Here is a 21,808-nt window from a genome sequence, read left to right as displayed (position 1 = left end):
AGATTAAACATTTAGTTGACCATTTCCATGAAAATGAGCATGAGTATTTTATAGTGATCTCCCCTAGGAGATTCAGTGGATTAAGAGTAAAATAGGTTCCTTTATGTATCATCAAAGAGCTGGCACCTTCACACAGAGAGAAGAAGAGTAGGTTTAACGTGGAAGGGTAGGGAAAAAAAAAGATGTGATAGAACATGTGCTTGGTATTGGAAAAACATCTACTTTTCAATACATAAGTTAATACTTACATTTTACTGTTTTTCCCCTAAGAACAGTGTTAGTGGTACAATGATAAATGACAGGGAAAGTTAACCAGAATAAGTAGAGGGAAGATATGTTATAATTCAGAAGCTTTAATTTTCAACAAATTAATAGCCTGTCTTTCTTATGAATTACTCTGTTGACAGGTGACTTTTTAAAAGTACTTAACAGATACACAGTTTATTTCTAAAAGAAAAATATTATTGTTTTACCTAGAGCTCTAATAACTCAATAATATTATCGTGAGATTTTCTGCACTTGTCCACAATATGGCTAATCTGTGAAGATAAATTAATTCCTAAAATGCCTGACACGTGAAGTGTTTGTCCTGATGGCTACCACCAATGGGTAGTCTTTCTTCCAGTATGAATGCTTTGTTTCTGTCTCCCTGCCCACACAATCCTGCCCCTTCTCTTAGGTCCTTTACTTCATTCAATCATTTTATCATCATCTGCGGCACTTAAGTGTCAAAGCCCCAAGATCTTTCTGGATTACTCTCTTTCTCTTTCTCCTGAGATGTTGTTCGAGATCCTGATGATCCTGACTCCAAATGTCTCTTAGACTGCTCCATTTTTATTACCTTCTCTAGGTCACTATTTCTCAAAGTTGTATAATTTACTGACTCCTTTCACAGGGGAAAAAAATTAATCTTGAATTTTTAAAATGTATACCCACAGACTAAGAAATACGGACTTAAGAAGTTGAAGTTCAATCTTGTGAGACCTGTCAGCACAAAAGAGAAATTTTGCTTCACAATTAATAAAGTGTATTTTAGGTTATCTTTGAAATAAGCTTTCGTATGGGAGATGTATGCCCAGAGAAGACACCCCAGGACTCCAGTTTGAGGAAACAGCATCCTAACAAATCTCCTAAGCGGCAATGTTGTTTTAATCTGCTCAGTATGTTGCTTCCAGAATGATAATTTTAAACCACAGGTGTTACCATGTCACTCTTCTGCTCAAAGCAAGTCCACAAAGGGGGCCCAAGCACCTTATGTGGCAGTCAAGGTTGTGCATGACTTGACCTAGGATTTCTTTTCTATTCCTGTGTTTTAGCCATGCAATACTCTCCTCATTTCTAATCTTGCACCATGCTTTCCCTCTTCCGTGACCTTTTTCTCCTCACTCAGCATCTGCTCCTTCTGTCTCCACCTGTTTACAAAAGTACTGTACTGTTCAAATGATTCAATGTCCAACCCTAGTATAGCCTCCTTCGTAGAATCTCTTTCTTTTTAATTGGTCTGGGGTGAGGCCTGGGCAGTTTTCAAAAGTTCCCTAAGGGATTCTAATGTGCAGCCAAAGTGGAAGACCAGTTTCCTCCATCAGTAGTTCTGAGTATGATCCCTAGACCAGCAGCATCAGCATTTTCTGGGAACTTGTTAGAAACTCTTGGGGTGGGCCCAGCAATGTCCAGGTAATTCTCAAAAAAAAAAAAACAAAACAAAACAAAACAAAAAACAAAAAACCCATTGCTGTCCAGTCAGTTCTGACTCATAGCAACCCTATAGGACAGAGTAGAAGTGCCCCATGGGGTTTCCAAGGAGCACCTGGTGGATTCAAACTGCCAACCTTTGTGTTAGCAACGTAGCCCTTAACCACTGTGCCAGCAGGGTTTCTAGGTAATTCTCACGCATGCTCAGATTTCAGGACCACTGCCCTTGGCCTAAATGAACACCAGATCACTCTTCTATTTTTTCATTTTATTTTACTTATGGCTATTATAGAATTAAATTTTTCTCACTGATGATACAGTTGTGCATGAGTTTCTAGTCATTTTTATTTCATTATAAGCTCTTTGAGATAGATGAGGGATAAGTTTATAATGGTATCTCCTGCTGTGTTTATCAAAGAGTTTTGCACAAGAATCTGTCCACAAATGTATGCTTACTTGCATTAATCTTTTACTTATAATAGCAGAGAGAAATGAGAATGTGGCATACCATAACCCCTGCGGGTTTTTTTAAAAACAGAAGTGTAACGTATGCTCATACATAACAGATCCTTGACAAGATGTTTAGTAATGACTCTATATTAAGAAATACAGGACATATATAATTACATGTTATCATCTCCTCATGAGAAAACACTTTGCCCTATCTTGCTTGGAGAAAGCATTTTTAAAAGTACAAACTTCTCAGTCAAATTAGGTGCCTTTGTTGGTAATGACCTGCTATATATCCCACTTGTTGCATATTAGATTTCCTTTGCATAGGAAGACCCTTATCTTCCTTTTTACCTCCAATAATGCCTTCCCTTCCTGCCCATTTCTTAAATAAGGGTGCTCATTTCTTGCTTTATTTTTCCTATTACTCTGTAACCACAAATCCTCTTCATTGTTCTTGGGCCATCTGTTCTTGGTGTTCAGGTAGAGTCACCGGCCACTGTTGACATTATTTAAAGGGGCTCTTATTGCCCGTCTCGGAAAGTAGCCCCGAGGTATCACTCTTGCCTCATAGCCCTAGTCCCTTTTTAACACTTCCACTGAAAACCATTTCATTCTGGAGATTAATTTGTTTTTTTGCTAATTGGACCCGTAAAGGGCCTTTTTCTTCTTAGCCTTAAAACAAACAGACAAATAAATAAACAAATACACTCTTATTATTTCATTAGAAAGCATTGTTTAGATTACAAGTTTTGGAAAGAAACTGGCATAAGCAAAATAAGAAGGTATGGGGTTATGTAACAGGGATGTGGAGGGATGTGGTTGCTTCAGGCACAGCTAAATCCAGGAGTGTAATGGGTCATCAAGATACCCTTTTTCTGTCCGTGTCTTGGCACTTCTTTCCTGTGTGGGAACTTCATTTTCAGGCGGGGTCATTTCACATTTGGGGAAAGATGGTGGTCTTAGTTATCTAGTGCTTCTATAACAGAAATACCACAAGTGGATGGCTTTAACAAACAGAAATTTATTCTCTCACAGTCTAGGATTCTAGAAGTCCGAATTCAGGGTGCCAGCTCCAGGGGAAGGCTTTCTTCTCGGCTCTGGGGGAAGGTCCTTGTCATCAATCTTCCCCTGGGTCTAGGAGCTTCTCAGTGCAAGGACCCCAAGTCCTAAGGACAAGCTCCGCTCCTGGCTCTTCTTTCTTGGTGGTAATGAGGTCCTTCTCCTCTCTGCTCACTTCTCTCTTTTATATCTCAGAAGAGATTGACTCAAGATACAGCCTAATCCTGTAAATTGTGTCCCGTTTCACTAACATAACTGCCTCTAATCCTGCCTCATTAACAGCACAGAGGTAGGATTTACAACACATAGGAAAATTACGTCAGATCACAAAATGGAGGACAATCACACAATAATGGGAATCATGGCTTAGCCAAGTCAACGCACATTTTTGGGGGACACAATTCAATCCATAACAATTGTCAATGTAGATCCAGTGTTACAGTCCATGAATCCTGCAACCTCTGCAAAGAATGGGCCCCTCTCTTGAGAGTTCCGGCAAAGGGCCTGGAGAGGGCACTCATTAGCCAGACCCAGGTCATATGCCTATACTTGTTGGGGATTAACACTACAGACAACCTATGGGCTGTTGCACAAAGAGAAGGGATTCCATTCCAGCTGTGGAAATTTCTCCAGAATAGCAAAGAATGGTAGGAAACAAAAGATGATGATAGCCACAAGACCTACCAAGTTTTAAGAACATATCAGACACCATGCTAGGTGAGTTATGTGGATTATTTAATAATTCACTGGGTTACGTATTATCAGTTCCATTTTAAGGAGAACTTATACAAGTTCACAGATAATTAGTGGTAAAACTAGGATTTAAATCAAAGACATTTCTCCTTAAAATCCATAATTTTTGTACTGTATTAGGCTGTCTCAAAATGGAGTGAACATTATACACAGAAAACAAATTCTCTGTTGCCAGGTTTTGGTGTCAGATAGTATCAAGTGCCCCCAATTGCTCTAATTCTGAACCTTTAGTTATTCATTCATTCAGTGTTCATGAGGCTTCCATTCTAGTAAGAATAAGAGAGAAAATAAGTAAGTGAAAAGTGCTATAAAGAAAATATAAAAGAAAGTGATAAACTAGGAGTTTGGTAATTTAGAGTGGTAGCTAGGAATGACTTAAACACTAGGTGATATCTGAATAAAAACCTGAATCTCAAGGAGACAGCCTTGCTAAGATCTGGGGGAAGAACTGTTCAAGAGGAAGTAGATGTGCACCAGTCTTGGGAACAAGTTTATCAAGTTTGAGAAGACAGGGCCAGTAGGTCTAGTTCATTGAGAGGATTTATGTGTTTTGGGAGTCAGGGACAGAGGCTGGATGATGCCGGGCCATTGGCCATTGTGAGGATTTCGATTTTATTCTGAGTACAATGAAGAAGCCATTGGAAAGTTGAATTACTGCTTCGCTTTGTATCTCATGCATCTGTTGCAAATAATATTCCTAAACAGTTGAAGTTTTTACAAGACAGTAGTGAAGCGAGCAGAGGCCAGCTGGCTGGTCTGACCGTCTCTCCTCTGGTGTCCTGTGGAAACAGGGAGAAGACAGTGCACCTTGGGGAGCCTTTGCCACGAGTATTAACCCTGATACTAGTTACTGGAAGACACCCCGGTTTTCTTGTTGCCTCCAGTGAACAAGACTGAACTAGCAGAAATGTTTAACAGCTGTTTCTAAAATATACCCTCCTGTGGCAAGTCAACTAAGGTTCTTGATTGATTTCCTTTGGCTTATTAAGAAATAACAGCATGTCAAGTGTTCGACTCAGAAATGTGAACAGAGAACTCCAGGAGGAGGGCGTTTGTATCTCTCCCTTCACCCTCCTCACCCTGTTTGACTCTCTTTTCTACCCGTGGCTCCCCTTCTTATTCCCTTTGGCCAGGAGCCATCATCCCCATCAGCCTCATTTTTTCTGCTTTATTTATAGGAAATTGATCATTACCAAACCCTTTCATTTTAATTCATCCTGTTTATTGGCACAAAACTTCACCGCATGACACCGGATGAGATAAATGTACACGTGAGCAGTGTTCCGTGTATCCGAGTGTTCCTTTCATTTAGAAAAGGAGGGGCCTAGTTTATTATTTTTAAAATATTATTATTGGTATGAAGTCGGCAGTAAAAAAAAAAAAAAGGCAGAAAAATAAAAGGAAACGAGTTGTTTGTTCGTTAACTGAGATCATTTATTATATTTGGGGAGTGACAGCTTTACACTGGATTGTTTTAAGGCTTATGATTTGGGGTAAATAAATGTAAATTGATCATCTTTACTGGAAGGAAAATGTTCAAAGTAAAAGTTCTTTTATGGTGTGCTTTTGAGGATAAAGAATGGCATATGCTTTTTTAAAGAAAATTTGTAAAAAGCCAAATACGATTTATATAATCAATAGAAGGAAGATGGATCTTTTATTTATGTTGACAAGACATGCTTCACAAATACCAATCTCAGAGCCATATACTCTGAGCGGTTTTTTCAGCTGAGAAATATCTGGCCAGGAGTATGTGCTTTGCTCAATCCCATGATAGCAGCTCCATGAAATGTGTCACTTCTGTCTACCTCTGCCGGGGGAAAAAAATAAATCAGTGACTATGCCCTCCTGATGTGAGATGGATGTGAAGAGCGGCATGGAATTATTGTCATTTCGTGTCTTTATCAAATAGCGCGAGAAGATGAAAAACTGCAGACCTTCAGCTTTTACAGCCTGTCTTGAATCATAGGCCCATACTCCCCACCCGCTTCTCCTTCTTCCCTCAGAAAACACAGTTTCCTCTTCCTTGTTTGAATAACAAACAGTATATTCAAGTTTGAAATGGAAAATTTTGTTTCTTCTATTGATGAGGAGCTGTGCAAACTACCTTCAGTCCAACTAGAGTATAAGCTTGATAAAATTTGAGAGAGAGATTATGAAGTACAAAATAGATAATGCCTTTTCCTTAATTTTTTCTACATAGACCTGTAGCTTTTAAAATTATTAGTGAGGTGATTTATTTTTAAATTAACCGAACAATTCTAGATGCAGATTTACCCCTCCATAGCAGTTTTATATTTGTTTTCCAGCTGAATTTCATTTTTTATAGATTAAAGTACATCTGCACTTCTCTCTAAGAGTAGCTGTAAACCAAATGTGTATATTCAATTCTTTATGTTTGTAGATTGAAGACGCAGAGTTGTCTAAGTTGTAAATTTTGTTTTGTATGAGAAGTGATTCTCCAATAGCAGGAAAAAAAAAAAAAAAAAGTCTATGAAGAGTTTGAATTAGTTTATAATGTTTCATAGTTTTGTAGATTTCTGTCCTTTGTGTGAAATATATGAAGGATCTAACATTTTAAAAAATACATAAAGTATCAAACTCTCCCACAAAGTAAAATGAAAGTAATTGCTGGAAACGTGAGTGGCATTAGTGGTTCCAGGGTAGAATTTTTACCTTCCGTGCATGACACTTAGATTCATTTCCCAGCTAATGTACCTCACCTGCAGCCAACTCTCATCTGCCAGTGATGGCCTGCATGTTGCTATGATGCTGAAGAGGTTTCAGCAGAGCTTCCAGACTAATATAGACTAGGAAGAAAGGCCTAGAGTTCTAGTTCTGAAAATTAGCCAATGGATCACAATGGTCAGATCTGCAACCAACCATGAGAATGGTGCAGGACTGGGCAGCATTTTGTTGTGTTGGGCATGGGTTCACCATGAGTCAGGGTTCAACTCAATGGCAGCTAATAACAACAGCTGGATACTTACACTTATGCAACAAACAGTGGCTACCAAGTACTAGGGACAGCACCACATGCTGGGGACGACAATAGACAAGATTGCTGCCCTCCAAGAACATTTAGTCTATGGGATATGATACACATCAAACGAAAGTTTGCACCAATAATTAATAGCAACCCAAAACAGGTTATGGAGAAGTGTAAGGTGCTAGGCACGTGGGTAAGAAGGGAGTCAAGTTAGTTGGGGGCGGGATGGGAAGATGGTTGGAGGATTCAGGAATGAATTCTTTGAGGAAGTGACCTTTAAGCTGAGATCTGAAAGAAGAGTTGGAGTTACAGTGTTTGGAGGTGGGTGGGAGGTAAAAGTTTGGGGAAGGAAGAGAAGTTTCTAGCAGCAGCAACAGAATGTATGAAAATCCTGAAGGAAGAAGGAGAAATTGAAAGGTTGTTATGGTTGGAGACCAGGATTCAAGAGGAAAAGAGGCATGAAAGAGAATCAACTTGCCCTCCTTTATCTTTATCATCCAGTTCTTTGTCAACTTCTTTTAACCCAGTCTTCACTCACGACACGCTTCAGCTCCTTTTCCATTTGCAAGCATGGTATAGCTCTTTAGAGACTCTCTCAATTTATCTTCCTGCAGGAAGCTTTCAGTTATAGACTAAACTGGAATTAATCACTCCCTTCTTTAAAACTTAATGACCTCTGATCTCATATGTGTTGTTTTGACTTGTGTGGTGTTTACCTGCATGTCTTCCTCAGTGCAACGTGTGGTGGAAAGCAGGTCGTCGTTCCCCGCTGTGCTTTGCCCATACTGAGCACCATAAAAATAGTTGAATTAAATTTAAAATCAGGTTAATGGTAATGTATTGTCTTCCTTTGTGTGGTATTATCTTTTTATTGAATTTATTCTGGAATCTAGCCTACTTCGTTGTATATCTGGCAAATCCCAGGCCATCTGAGGAGTGCAGATGTAGACTCTGTAGGAGACCTCTCTCAAGAATATTCGTCAGTGTAGCCACAGTTCATAAATTTCACATGAGACAAGATCAGATTAAAGTTGAAATTATAATGACATTTTTGAGAGCAGTGTATCTCTTCTTTACTAGAAAAATACCCTACTCCTGTTCAACTCTGTCACCTTTGCTTTACTGAAAATGTGATAGAGTTGCATAAACATTTATGAGTGTAATCTTATTTAATTTGTAGATTTCTTTCCTTTGTGTGAAATATATAAAGGAGCTAACATTTAAAGAAATATAATATATAAAGTATCAAACTCTCCCACAAAGTAAAATTGTATGTATTCTCATCTGAATTTACACTAATCCATTTGCCCTTGATATATTGTAATTATAGCTAGTATTTATTTTATTTTTACCATAAAGAAACTTTTTTTAATGCAATTTTTTGTATCAAACAAATAATAGTTTTCGTTTGATAAAGCCAACAACTGAGATTGGACTACTTAACTATGAGTTAAATATATGAGAGAACTGTATGAGTTTTAATATTTTGGTGATAAGTCATTTATTGGGATACTATTTTTCAAGGATGAATAGAGACTCTGTCTGACTAGTAGAACAAATAAAAGCATCTTCAAAGAGAAACTTTTGAACAGAATTACCTATATCTCAAAACTATGAAAAGCTATTGTTTCCACAAAAGCACAGGGAAGATCAAAGTACTTTGTGCTCAGAATTTTCTTGGAATAAATGAGGCTGGAAGTGTCAAAAGAGAAAATAAGCATACCCTGAGGAATCAGTTAGGAAAATATAATCTGTGAGGAAAAATTGTCAGTGCTTATGGAAGCAAGATTGATTTTTATTTTTAACTGCTGACTTTTCTAGCTGGTCACAAGGACAGTCAGTCTTAAAAATAAATTCAAGGCATCCTAATCAAGCTTTTCCAGTAATTTTTTTTTTTTTCCTATTGCTTTGTTCTGTTCCTTTTCTCTCACATTTCAGACATCTTTTGTTTCGTGGATGTGTAACGGATGGTGCATGAATGACGGTAAAATATCCTTTCAGAGCTTTACCTCTACGACAGTTAGGAAATTGGCTTAGACTCAGAATGTTTTATACAAAAGACAGGATTCTAACTTGGAAGAAATTCATATGGATTTACTGAAACTCGTGAGTTATGTGAAGAATAGAGCATTGTGTTTGTAAAATTACCTACCTAGTTACGTGGACCACCAACTTCAACTGAGGGCAGGGTTCTATCTTACATAGGTTCAAGGTTGTGAAGCTCTGTCAGTCATTAAGGAAGATAATCAAACATACCTTGGCGTGGCTTTTGGTAATTTAAGTCAGAATGACCCCAATTTCAGTTGCTTAGGACATTTCCTCTCCATTCTTTCCTGTCACACCTCCAAAGTTCTCTTGTGTTCCTACCTCCCCTAAGTTGATCTTTTTCTTTATACTCCCTTATATACCTCTATTATAGCATTTATTATACCATTCTTTATATTCTTCATTTTTGTGTCTGTTTCCCCTTTTTACCTTGTCGTTTTCTTTTTTGTTTGCCCATTTCTGACAGTGTATTTATTAATAAATGGTTAGTAAATCTTTGTATGTATATAAATGTCCAAAAGTCAGGCCAACCAAACCAGAATACAGAAATAAGTGGTAGTGGGTTCCTGACTAATGTAATGACTTCAACACAATATGTGAAGAATGGTAAGAACTCTAATGTCAGTGCTGAACGGGTCTTCCTAGCTACTTCATTCTACTTGTGAAGTATTCATTATGGTCTGGCAATATTTATTGTGCACTTGTATGCAAGGAGAGGACTGTGCGTGGCATTTGGGGATACAGAGATGAATCAGACAGTATGCCCTTGAGAGTCTTAAAGGAGAGGAAGAGGAAATCAGGTGAGCAGGTTGTTTTAAACTACTCTGGGAAACACCATGGCAGAGGTAACAGGATTCCCAGGGAGCACAGAGGAAGAGCACGTAGGAAGGACTGAGACGTTCAGAGAGTGAGCTGGTTTGACAGATGACTAGTTGGCCAGATGAGGGAGGATGAGAAGCTATTTCGCTGGGAGAGAACAGTATGAACAAAGATGTTGCAGAGCTGTAATGCGTGGGGTGGGCCAGAAGGTGGAGCAGGAAGGGTGGGCAGGAGTTTAGCCTTAAGCCTATTAGTGAGGTGATTCTCTTGTGGTTTGAAGCAGAGATGCATTTTAAGATGAGCCCCGTGGTGGTACCATCGAGGACAAATTTGGGGTGACCACAAGACTAGATAGCCAGAGAGATTGGCTAGGAAGCTATTAAAATAGTCCAGGCAAATGATGTAAGAACCCCAAACAGATAGAAATGGAGATGGAGAGGGAGGCATAAATTTGAGAAATACTTTGGAAGTGGAGGAAAAAAAAGCCTTCTTGATTTAATAAATCGTGTGTTGAGACAGAGACAGAGACAGAGATGGGTATCTGAGATAGTGAGGAAACCAGACGAGAAGTTTGTTCAGAATTGGGGGAGGGAGGGCGTGGAGAATACTGAATCCAACTGGATTTGAGATGTTGGATTGGCATCCAAGAGACTAGAGTCGCTAACATAGATGTAATAGTTAAAACCAAAATAATAGATGAGATTGCTTAGAACATAGTACCAACCAAGGAGAGAGAGAAAGTAAATTACCCAAAGGCAGGCGATTAACAATGATGGGGCTAAGACTCAAAACTAGGTATTTCCTGTGCCAAAGCATGGGTTTGTATTATAGCACCACGTTGCTTCACTGCAGCACTGAATGATCCCAATATTAATGTATGTGGCTTGGGAAAACGAGTTAATGCGATTTGAATCACATACCATAAGAGAGTTATGTACAGTGCAAATATGTGGAAGCTTATCTGAAGAAATGGGAATTTAAAAGTGTTTTAATGGACAAGCAAGTGCTCTGCTTCATTTTGTTTTCTCTGAAAAGGGACAGTTCCATAGCTGTGGAACCAGAAAGAAAGACGTGACAAAGACCAGAGTGGAAGAAAAGGGTGGACAGGATTGAAATAGTTGGAGTCTTATTGTTACTTGAAAACAAAAGAAGATATCACTAAAGTGTGACTGAAACAAACTGACTAATGTATTTTTGCCCTTGTAATGAATGTGCCTCATGTAACATTACATATTATCAGGGAAGGGGGATTCATCCGCCTCAATTATAAATGCCATCAAAATGCATTATCAGCCATGTTCTTTACATCAAATTCCAAAATGAAGTATCAAAATGTATATTATATAATATCTAAACATATACTCTATTTGTATAATAATATATAGTATATTAATATAATAATAATGATATAATAAAACTTAATAGCATATTTTCATTTAAGTCTATTCTAATAATAAGATATTGTAATCATGCAACATTGAAAGCATATAGCACTATTCCATTCATAGCATACGCCATACTATTGTGTACACATTAGTAATTTCAAAGCTTGTATGTGTTTCAGTTTATATAATCTTTGAACTCCATCTACTTGAGATATTAGTGAACCCAGATATAAAATTAAACACGTTCAGAAAACACAGTGGAAGACGAGAGATGGATGAATCTATTGCTAGTCTTAAGGAGAAACATTTTCGGTAGATCTCGTAAGACATTCATTGCATTTCTCATGAGGCAAATGAGAAAAAAAAAACATAAATATACTTACTTCATAGACAAAATGCTATTTAGGTCATGGAAAAAATTTTTAGTTTGGGTTAAATAATGACTTTCTGCAGTGATATGAGTGAAAAGCAAATGGAAGGTTACCAGTCAGTAAAGGCCTGCTGCCTCTGTATTTTGGAGGATGGGGAGTCGTCACGCTTGGATTCCACTTCCCAGTCTTCCACTGACTAGCTGTGGGATGTGGGGCAAGCTCTTAGTATCTCTGAGCCTTCGTTTCCTTTTCTGTCCATTGATGCTGCACAGGCTTTTGTGAGCGCTGACTGAGAGGAGGTACTTACAATCTTCAGTGTTTGTCTACTGTATAGGCAAATGTATGATTACAAAGACGTGTATCTAGCAGTGAGCTTCATGGATTTTCCTGCAGAGGAACTTAGAGAACAAAGTTAATATGAAGGGCTTCTCCAAGGTGCGCTCAGCCGGGTAGCTAGTCTCACTGCCCAGTGGAGAAGACATGTAAGGAACTCGTATAAAACAGCTGCGCAAAGTGGAGCAGGAGGATCTCTTCTTTGTGCACAGAGATACTCCTGAGAATAACACAGATACTCCATTTGATTTTGTAAGAGGACGGAGGCTATTGTAAATAACTATCCAGAAGAGCAGACAGCAGCAGCTATGTTTCCAATCTCGGAGTTAGCCCAAAGACTGAATGCATAGTTCCCAACTCTGCTATGAACAAGTTTGCAGAAGTTTTACAAGTATCTCCAAAGAGAGTATAAGAGGTAGTGACTTTTTCTACAATGTATAATTGAAAGTCAGTTGGTGTCATGGATTGAGTTGTGTCCCCAAAAAAATGTGCGTAGCAACTTGGCTAGGTCATGATTCCCAGTACTGTATGATTGTGTTATCTGATGTGATGTCCTTATGTGTTGTAAACTCTACCACTATGATGAGATTATATGTGATCTCCTCATGTGTTGTAAATTCTATCACTGTGATGAGGTTATACTGATGAGGTTGACAAGATTAATGTCTTAATGCAATCTCTTTTGAGATATAAAAGAGAGAAGTGAGCAGAGACACATGGGAACCTCATACCACCAAGAAAGCAGTGCTGGGAGCAGAGCGCATCCTTTGGACCTGAGGCTCCTGTGCAGAGAAGCTCCCAGACCAAAGGAAGACTGATGATGTGGACTTTCCTCCAGAGCCAATGGAGAAAGCGTTCCCCTGGAGCTGATGCCCTAAATTTGGACTTGTAGCCTACTGGACTATGAGAGAATAGATTTCTCATTGTAAAAACCATCCAGTTCTGGTATCTCTGTTAGAGCAGCACTAGATGACTGAGACAGTTGGAAAGTGTGACATTCAGGTCTATAGTAATAAAACCTTGCGTGCTTCTAGATTCTGCCAGCATACTAAAGGCCGTGCAAACAAAAGTTGAAATACAGGTTAAGGAGACTACACCTGACAAACTGGAATATTTAAGGGTCAGTGGTTCAAATATATCACAACTACTAAGGATATTGAAGATAATATTGATGAGCTCAAGGCTGGCAAAATTTCAAAACCTGGGTGCATCTCTTGTGAGCCATCTGGAGGTCTTACCTCTCAGAATGTACCACCCAAAGGACCTGGCCTTGGTGTGAAAGCAGGCCTTTAATTAGTATTCAACTGTATATATGTTGCTGGAAAAATAAAATACAAGTCTCCCATCAAAAACAGTACTTAATACCAAACAATTGCTTAGTAAGTGTATGTGAAGGGCTTGGCACGAGGAACCAGGTCTGGAGCCTTGTAGTGCCCAGCTATAGCCATGCTGCGTTCTTCCTCAAATTCCTCGAGTCCCCAGTACACAGACGGCCTTTCCCATTATTATCACTTCTTGGTTAGAGCTTTCAGTCCTACCATTCTCTCCACTGAAAACCTTTTAGCTTCATTTATATTCAGTCAGTCTTTTGGTTTCCTGTTGACAAATAGCCTTAAAGTATCACTTATTGTGATGTGGTCCTACTGGGCATGACTGTTATGCAACTCACACCACATGCGACCTGCTGTCCTGTCTGTACCCTGTTTACAAAGACTAGTACATTTGCATGTTTAGATGGCAGGCAGTGTAAATTATTATACAATTTCTAAGTTCTTGCTCACAATTTCCTAAGTCTGTGAACCACATTTTGAGTGGTACTGAGCTAGAAGATATAGGTTGGGATTGAAAAAAAAATTTGCTGGTGAGAGCTGTAGCTTTGGCCTTTTCTGTATACATGTGTGTGTTCCTGAAGTAGGAGAGAAAAGTAGAAAGTGAGCCAAGGGCAGATTCTGAGGTAGGGAGTCCTAGTCAGTGTTCTGTAGAGAAACAAAACCAGATGTGTATATATATATATATATATATATATATATATATATAATTTTATAGATTATATATGTGTACATATATTTTATAAAGATTATATATATATAACCAGATTTTATATACATAAATAGAGAGATTGATTTACCTCAAGGAATTGGCTCACATGATTGTGAGAGGCTGGCAAGTATAAGCTCTGTAGGTCAGGCAATGGGAAGAGTGAGGTGAGAGCGCTGCTAAAATCTCTATTTAGATACAGTCTGGAGGCGGAATACACCCCAAGGAAACTCCCTTTTTTGCTTACTGATTGATTGATTACGTTACATTAGATTACATTGTGGACGGTAATTACATTATGGTACATTATGTTACATCATAGAAGGTAATCTGCTTTACTTAAGGCCAGCTGATTTAATCCCATGTAACTATGAGGCAACTAGGCAACTTGGCCAAACCACTGGGAGCCATAGCCTAGCCAAGTTGACACATAAAAGTAACCATCACAGAGGGAGAACAAACTTGCCTTGTGTCTGGGTGAAGAAATTTCATTGGAAACAACACTGGGGTCAGGGCCACAGGATAGTGGAAAAGCAGGCTATAGTGTAGCTGAGACAGGCTGGGAGAGCTGGCATCTAGAGTTTCTGTCTTCCCACAAAGGAAAGCCTGGTGGTGGCTGGTTCTTCAGATACTTACCAGGGCAGGAAGAACGTGCCCACACCCCATGTGCACTAGAATGCAAGTGCCTTGAGGGAAGGAGGTTGTCTCTTTTGTTTACTTATCACTGCATTTCTAAAACAGAACCCTTGCTGTGTACCTAAGTCGCTACAAATAGATAATTGTGTTAATTGAATGAAAGTATTAAGAACATGCCCATGTGTCCAGAAAGCGATGTACATTTAGTATTTCTATTACTCTCAAGGTCCTGTGGATGAATGCCACAGGAATTTCAGAAAGGTTAGACAGATTTTACAGTAATGTATTAGCAATAACAAAAACAAGGAAAAAAACTTTTTTTTTTTAAGTCTCTCGTCATTTTCTCTTCTAGCCAATAAAGCGTAGCAGAATCCGTGGCACATAGGCTCTCCGGGTTTCTCTGTCTCTTCTCTGCTTGTCCATCTCTTTCTCCTCTACCTCCTCCTTCTCCTCACTCCAGGAAAGTCAGTAGCTTTGCATAGCTTAAGTTCTATGATCTAAATGGGTCGTTCTTTTTCTCCCTTAGAATTCTCCGTATGCCTTCATCCGCTTTGCCTGTCTAACACCTACTTGTCCTAATGTGCCCACTAATGTGTTTTTCTAGCACTCTGCTACAACTTTTCAGATCACTCGTCATACTGTGTGATTGTCATTACCTACTCGTTTTACTCTCTTTCAAACTATACCATAGGTTCTTGGCAGGGAAATACTGTCTTCTTTACCCTTTTATCCCCAGCAATTGCCACTGCATCTGGCTTACTAAGTATTTGTTTATTGTATGAATAAACTCTGAAGTTTAGATATGTGCCTGTTTGGGTCACTGAGAGGGAAATAGATGACCCAGGAAAGTGTGCAGAGTGAGAATAGTGAGGAGAGGCAGAATCCTCAGAAACCAAAGTTTAAGGGGTAGGTAAGGAAGAGGAGCCCATAGAGGAGACAGAAATGGTAAGGTCAATGTTAAAGGAGTAGGGGAATAGAGAATTTGAAGGGGTGGGTAATCAAAAGTGTATGTATAAGACTTCAGGAAAATGGTGCCGGGAAAATGTCCATGGAGTTTGGCCAATGCGAGATCATTGGCCTCATTAAGGAGAATGCTTCTAGAAGCATAGTGGACAGAGATCTGACTATGTTCAGCTGAGATGAGCATGTGGACGCCTCTGGAAGAAATAGTGACTGCATGTGGAGGGGATTATTGGACACAGTCTAGAAGGAGCATGAAATCAACGAAGATTTACTTATTTTTAATTAGAAGGAAGGACTTCAGTAGCACGAGATTATCCCTTATTAACCACACTGATTTTCATTATATTCTTAAATTATTTGCTTATTGATTCATTTAACAACTATTTACTGAACAACTACTCTATGTCAGCAATTTTCTAGGCACCAGGCATATGGTGAACATGATGTAATCCTGCCCTCACGGGGATTACATTAAATTCCAAATATTTCTTAAAAATTTACCCTTGAATGGTTGCGTAATTTGAAGGATGTAATCAGTGTCACTAAATTGTACATGTAGAAATTGTTGAATTGGTGTATGTTCTGCTGTGTATATTCTCAACAACAAATAATTAATGATAATAATTTAAAAAAAAAAAACAAAACTTGATCTGTTTGCTCATCAGACGAATGAAGTTACCAAATTAAAAAAAGAAGAGTCCTGAGGGAGCATCAGTTACTTAATGTATTTCACTTATCATAGTCTCTGTCTCCAAATTCCACTAATGACATCTTTCTAATGTCTGTATATCCATAATTTCTAACCATATTACATTTTCCGTGACCTTCCTTCTGTAGCAGATGTCTACAGTTATTTATGAGACTCGTTTCTGAATTGTTGCCTGCTTTAATATCTGAGAACACCGTGACAATTCCATACTGCTTCAGGTGATTTTAATCATGCACTTTAAAAGTTAAAGATAGGACAGAGTCCCGATTTGGTTTTTTTTTTCCACAGTTATATTTTTCCTATTATAAGTAAAGTTCCTATGAGAAACAGGGAGAATATGTTTAACAATAAATGCATTATCTTTTTTAATGTACATATCATTTATTTTGTGATGGAGATAATTTATTATGCTGGGCAATTTCTTTCTTGACCAATAGCTAACATTAGTGATAGATGATTTCCAATACTTTTTCGTCACAGACTATTTCTTTAAGGGAAGACGCGTTTTCCTGGGAAAAGGTTTAGAGTGGCCATCCATCAATAAATGCTCTTTTCAAAATTTAAGTATTCATTTATTTATTTGACCAAGATGTACTGAGCATTCACTACGTACAAGGCGCTGTGTGAGGTGGTGGGGTAACAAAGTGTACATTGTTTCTATCTCCAAGGTGATTATAGGTTAGTAGGGGTGAGACACGTGTAAATACATCCTTACAATACAGCAAAGTAGATAATAGGGTAAAAGGATGTACAGGGTGCTGGAGTATGCAAAAGAGATGGCTGACTGAGGAGACAGAATGTTTGAAACAGGAGCTGACACTGAAGATAGGTCTTAAGGAATTAATAATAATAATAATAGAAAGAGCAAACATTGAGTGACTCGCTATATGTCAGATATTGTACTAAGGGCCTTGGGTTTTTTAAATAAAGGAAGGTGCAACTTTTTAAAATTCTAATCCAACAGTATTCAAGCTGATGGTTAGGTACGTAAAATCCTGATATTATAGCATATAACCAGTTGCTGTTGAGTCAATTCCAAGCCATGTGCTTCACAGTAGAACTGCTCCATTAGGGTTTTCATGACTGTGACCTTTCAGATACGTATCACCAGGCCTCTCTTCCCAGGGACCACTGGGTAGATTCAAACTGCCAACTTCTCAGTTAGCTAAGTGCTTAACTATTTGCACGCCCAGGGACTCCTTATACTAGTACTGACCATGTTTGTTTTTATCTTACTTAGAGTCAAACAAGAATTTTGCCTTACCGTTTCTGCTAGGGTAATTTATAGCTAATGTAGCGCTACTGTGAGACGTGCAAGAAGCCCTGTCTGTGAATGTTTTCCTCTCGATCGTATTTGTCCCTCACTGAGGGAGGACTGTTAAATACTCCTACTCTCTAATTTTAAGTTCTGATGATTGTTAACTACCTTCCTTTAAGTAGTGTTTCCGTGTTAATTGAGAAGGAGCCTAACATTTATAATTTTAAGAATTCCTCCTGCAAGCAAAGAATCTGTTTTAAAAAAATTACATAATAATTATTTTTTTAAATTGAAGTCTTAGATATGTTTATTTTTCTCTATTGAATCACATAGATATTTAGTTACTGTATAATATGGTAACTCCAACTCCTTTATAGCTCTTACGAAATAAAATTTATTTCAGTTTAATACTACATCAAATATTGGCTACATGTTAAGGTCTGATCCGCAGACAATCATGAAGATGGTGCAAGATCGGGCAGCATTTCTTCTGTTGTGCGTGGAGTTGCCGTAAGTCGGGGACCAACTCGACAGCAGCTCACAACAACGTGTCAGATACAGTTTTAGTTTATAGAATTACAGATGAAAAAAAATGTGTCTTTGCTCGCAGAAAGTACACAGCTGAGAGCGGGCAACAGAATGAATGCAACTCTGTATGATGGAGTGAGAGAAAGTTGTTTCAGTGGGGAAGTTTTCAAGATGTCATATTTGAGCTGGGTTTTGAGGATCCATAGCATTTTGCCAGGTAGAGGTGAGAGGGCACTCCTGGCAGAGGGGATAAGAGGAGAGAAGGTGGGAGTCTTGCATATGCATGTTGTGTTGGGGAAATTGAGAATGAACGTGACGGGTGAGAGGATGCGAAGTCTGTTCATGGAATATTAGAAAGGGCCTTGAGTGCCAAGACAGATTGTAGACTTTGGGTACTGGGGACATTTAAATGATTTTAAAGTGAAGTAATGAAAGGATTATATCCATGCTTTATGAAGTAATTTTGAAGGCAGAGTAAAGTCAAATAGAATATACAGAGAAAGATGTGGTGCAGAGGAAGTGGACCTGTCAACTTAATGTCATTTGAGCCATTATAAGACTTTTTATGACTTTAAACCTAAACATTATCCTTTAATATGAAAATGCCAAACTTTCTTGAGATAAATTGTTATCACATTAAAAATAGAATTATTTTAAAAATGGAAATATTTCTTGTCTTTAATTTTTCCTGGGTATAACTCAATACTTTTTTAGGTGATGTATTTAAACTTTATTATTTGGGAAGGCTTTCTTATTTTCAAGGATTTGCTTTTTCAGTTCATTTCCACAGGGATTGTGTCCAGTAACAGTAGGGCATGGTATTGCCGTGGAACACTTATGCAGATGCAGTATTTTAACCAGGGATTTGAACTGGTTCATTCCGGTTTGAACCTCTGCTGAGAATTTGCATTTCCACCCCAGACATACTAAATCAGAATCTATAGTTTAACAAGATCCCGAGATGATTCTTGTGTATAGTAAATTTTGAGAACCGCTGTTCTACTAGTGATTCTCAGAACTGATACCTAACTAGGAGCATTAGCATCACCTAGGAACTTGTTAGAAATGCATATTCTCTGCAGGGGTTTGAACCAGAATGAACCTGTTTGAAGCCCTGATTTTAACATTAGATGTCATAGGTGGTAATGTGTACCTGTTGCTTGTGCAGGAAAAGGAATATCACCCCAGGCAATGCATGGAAGGAACAGTGTTTGGAAAGCAGAAAACAGGATTCAATCAGGTCATTGATTGAAGGTTCTCAGAAAGAAGAGTGAAATGTGGTTATCAGCGGCAATAGGAAGTAGTGAGGTTCATCTCTGCTACCTCTGACACTGCAATTGCGTCTTCATGGCATAGAGAAGGCGGAGAAACGTTTATGTGGGCAAGTTTTGCTTTCTGTGGTCACACATACTGTCTCATTAACCTTCTAGGATTTTTTTTTTTAATTATTATTTTTGTTTTTTGACACTCAAGTAGACATGGAGCAGTTAATTGCTAACGGGCAATTCTATGTCAGGTAGGAAGTCCCTGGGTGATACAAATGGTTAATACATATGGCTACTAACTGAAAGACTTAGAGTTCAAGTCTACCCAGAGGTGCCTCAGAAGAAAGGCCTGAGGATCTACTTCTAAAAAATCGGCTTTTGAAAACCCTACTCGGACACATGCGTCCCCATGAGTTGTAATCGACTCAGTGACAACTGTTTTGTTCTGTTTTGTTTTATGACAACTATAACTTTGTAAGTGCTTCGTTTTTGACAGATCAGAAGCCATCCAGGCAGATTCCAAGATTATGTCATTATTCACAATTTTTTTTAAATGTGATTTTGAGTAAAACATATTCCAGGGAAATCAAGACTAATGCTTATGGGCATGGAAGATGAGTGTGATGGAGGTACAGATTAACATTGTTCCACCTACTCACTCATCATGTATCCTTTTCTATATGCAGACACAGATTCACCCTGTCTGATAATTTCCATTTATATAAAAGATTAGAGTCTTTTAATGAAATAAAAAAAAAATTTTTTGTATAGAAATAATTTTCCTAATTTAAGTGCTATGATATCAAATGCAGTTTAACAATTATCATCATGAGATACCCAGTACACTGGTAGTCAACTGCTATAGCGTTGTAACAATGAACTATTTCATCATGTCTACAAAAGAGATCCTAAAATAGATCAAATACTGTTATAGTTACTTTCTGAAATACAGAATAGCTGCTCAACCCCAAAATTATTGTAAAATGCGCAAAAGCAACCTGATACAGTTGAGAATATTTTGGAATAAGAGATGATCTTAGACGTGTATATGAGTCTAGACAAGTGAGAAATTTCTGTAAATGATTAGAAATACAGAGATGACTTCATAAGCAATGATCTGGAGAAGAAGCAAGAATATAGCAGAATTCTGAGCTGAGTTTTGTATTTTTTCCATCTTATTTATAAAATTTATCAGTGGCTCTTATGCCTTCATCATCCCTCTTAGAGATTAGATGTCCTCCAACTTGCCCAGAAAAGAAAATAAGAAGTGTTTATTAAAAAAAGAATGCCATTTTTGTCATTGATTTAACCTTTGTGTATCTCGTATGATAGAGTAACTTGGTTTAAATATTTTTAATTAGGCTTTTGTATTATCTCTCCTTGTGTGAAAAACTAACCTTCCCTGGAGAGCCAGCCTGGCCCTGGAGAGCTATGATCCTAACCCTTTACCCAGTTTAGAAGGCATTTCCTAAATCTTCAGCTACTACATTAACTTGCATGACTTTACATAAAGTAATCTTAATGTTCCCCAAACTCATTTACTTTCTCTCATGGCAAATATAAATTCCTTGTTTCCATTACCATCATCTTACTATGAATGCTGAATGAAACTTTTCCTTTTCAAGGTCTCTATACCTCTCGGTTCCATAATTTTTCAAATCTTATGTGTCGTGTATTTCTTTCCACTCTTTCTGTTTTTTTCACTGTGTAGCTACGTGTTGACTGTGTAGTGCCTCCTCACTGTTTAACAAGTTAATTACACTCCTTTAGTTTGCTATTTAATTTTCTTGCAGAATGGACTCACCCTATGAGTATAAATTTCTCTCTTAATACCAAATGGACCTGTTCTCAGTCACATGGCTGTATCCATTTTTTTCTTTTTTTTAGTAATTTGTTTTATTTTCTAGTCATTGTTGTTGAGAATATACACAGCAGGACATTCGCTAATGCAACAGTTTCTACATGTACAATTCAGTGACACTGATTACATTCTGGGAGTTGTGCAACCATTCTCACCCTCCTTTCCCGAGTTGTTCCTCCCCCGTTAACATAAACTTACTGTCCCCTAAGCTTTCTGTCTAATCTTTCCAGTTGCTGTTGTCCATTTGAGCCCATTTAGATAGTTCTTAAAAGAGCACAATGCTCAAGGCAGACATTCTTTACTAGTTTAGATAAACTATTGTATGGTTTTAAGATGACTTCAGGGGATATTTTGGGTTTCAGGTTTAAAAATTATTTTAGGGCAATAATGCCAGCATCCCTGGTTCCAGAAAGTCTGGGTTCCATGAGAATTTCAAATTCTGCTCTACATTTTCCCCCCTTTTACTAAGGATTCTTCTGTAGAATCTTTGATGAAAATGTTTAATAGTGGTAACTGGGAACCATCCATTTCTTCTGATCTCATGGCCAAGGGGCAACTGTTCATGGAGGGAATTAGCCATACATTCCATTTCCTCCTCCTATTCCTGACTCTCCTATTCCTCTGTTGCTCCAGGCAAATAGAGACCAATTG

The 21,808-nt window shown here is 38.1% G+C and overlaps 1 protein-coding gene across 1 annotated transcript in view; it reads left to right on the top strand.

Moving 5' to 3' along the window:
* PREX2 (phosphatidylinositol-3,4,5-trisphosphate dependent Rac exchange factor 2) overlaps positions 1-21,808 on the top strand; it is a 324,079-nt gene that overhangs the window by 237,187 nt on the left and 65,084 nt on the right. The window lies entirely within an intron of this gene.

Source organism: Trichechus manatus, unplaced genomic scaffold (assembly GCF_000243295.1).
Source record: "Trichechus manatus latirostris isolate Lorelei unplaced genomic scaffold, TriManLat1.0 scaffold00018, whole genome shotgun sequence".
In the NCBI taxonomy this organism is placed as follows: domain Eukaryota; kingdom Metazoa; phylum Chordata; class Mammalia; order Sirenia; family Trichechidae; genus Trichechus; species Trichechus manatus.
The sequence above is the reverse complement of the archived record's forward strand: the minus strand, read 5'-3'. Positions and strand labels throughout refer to the sequence as shown.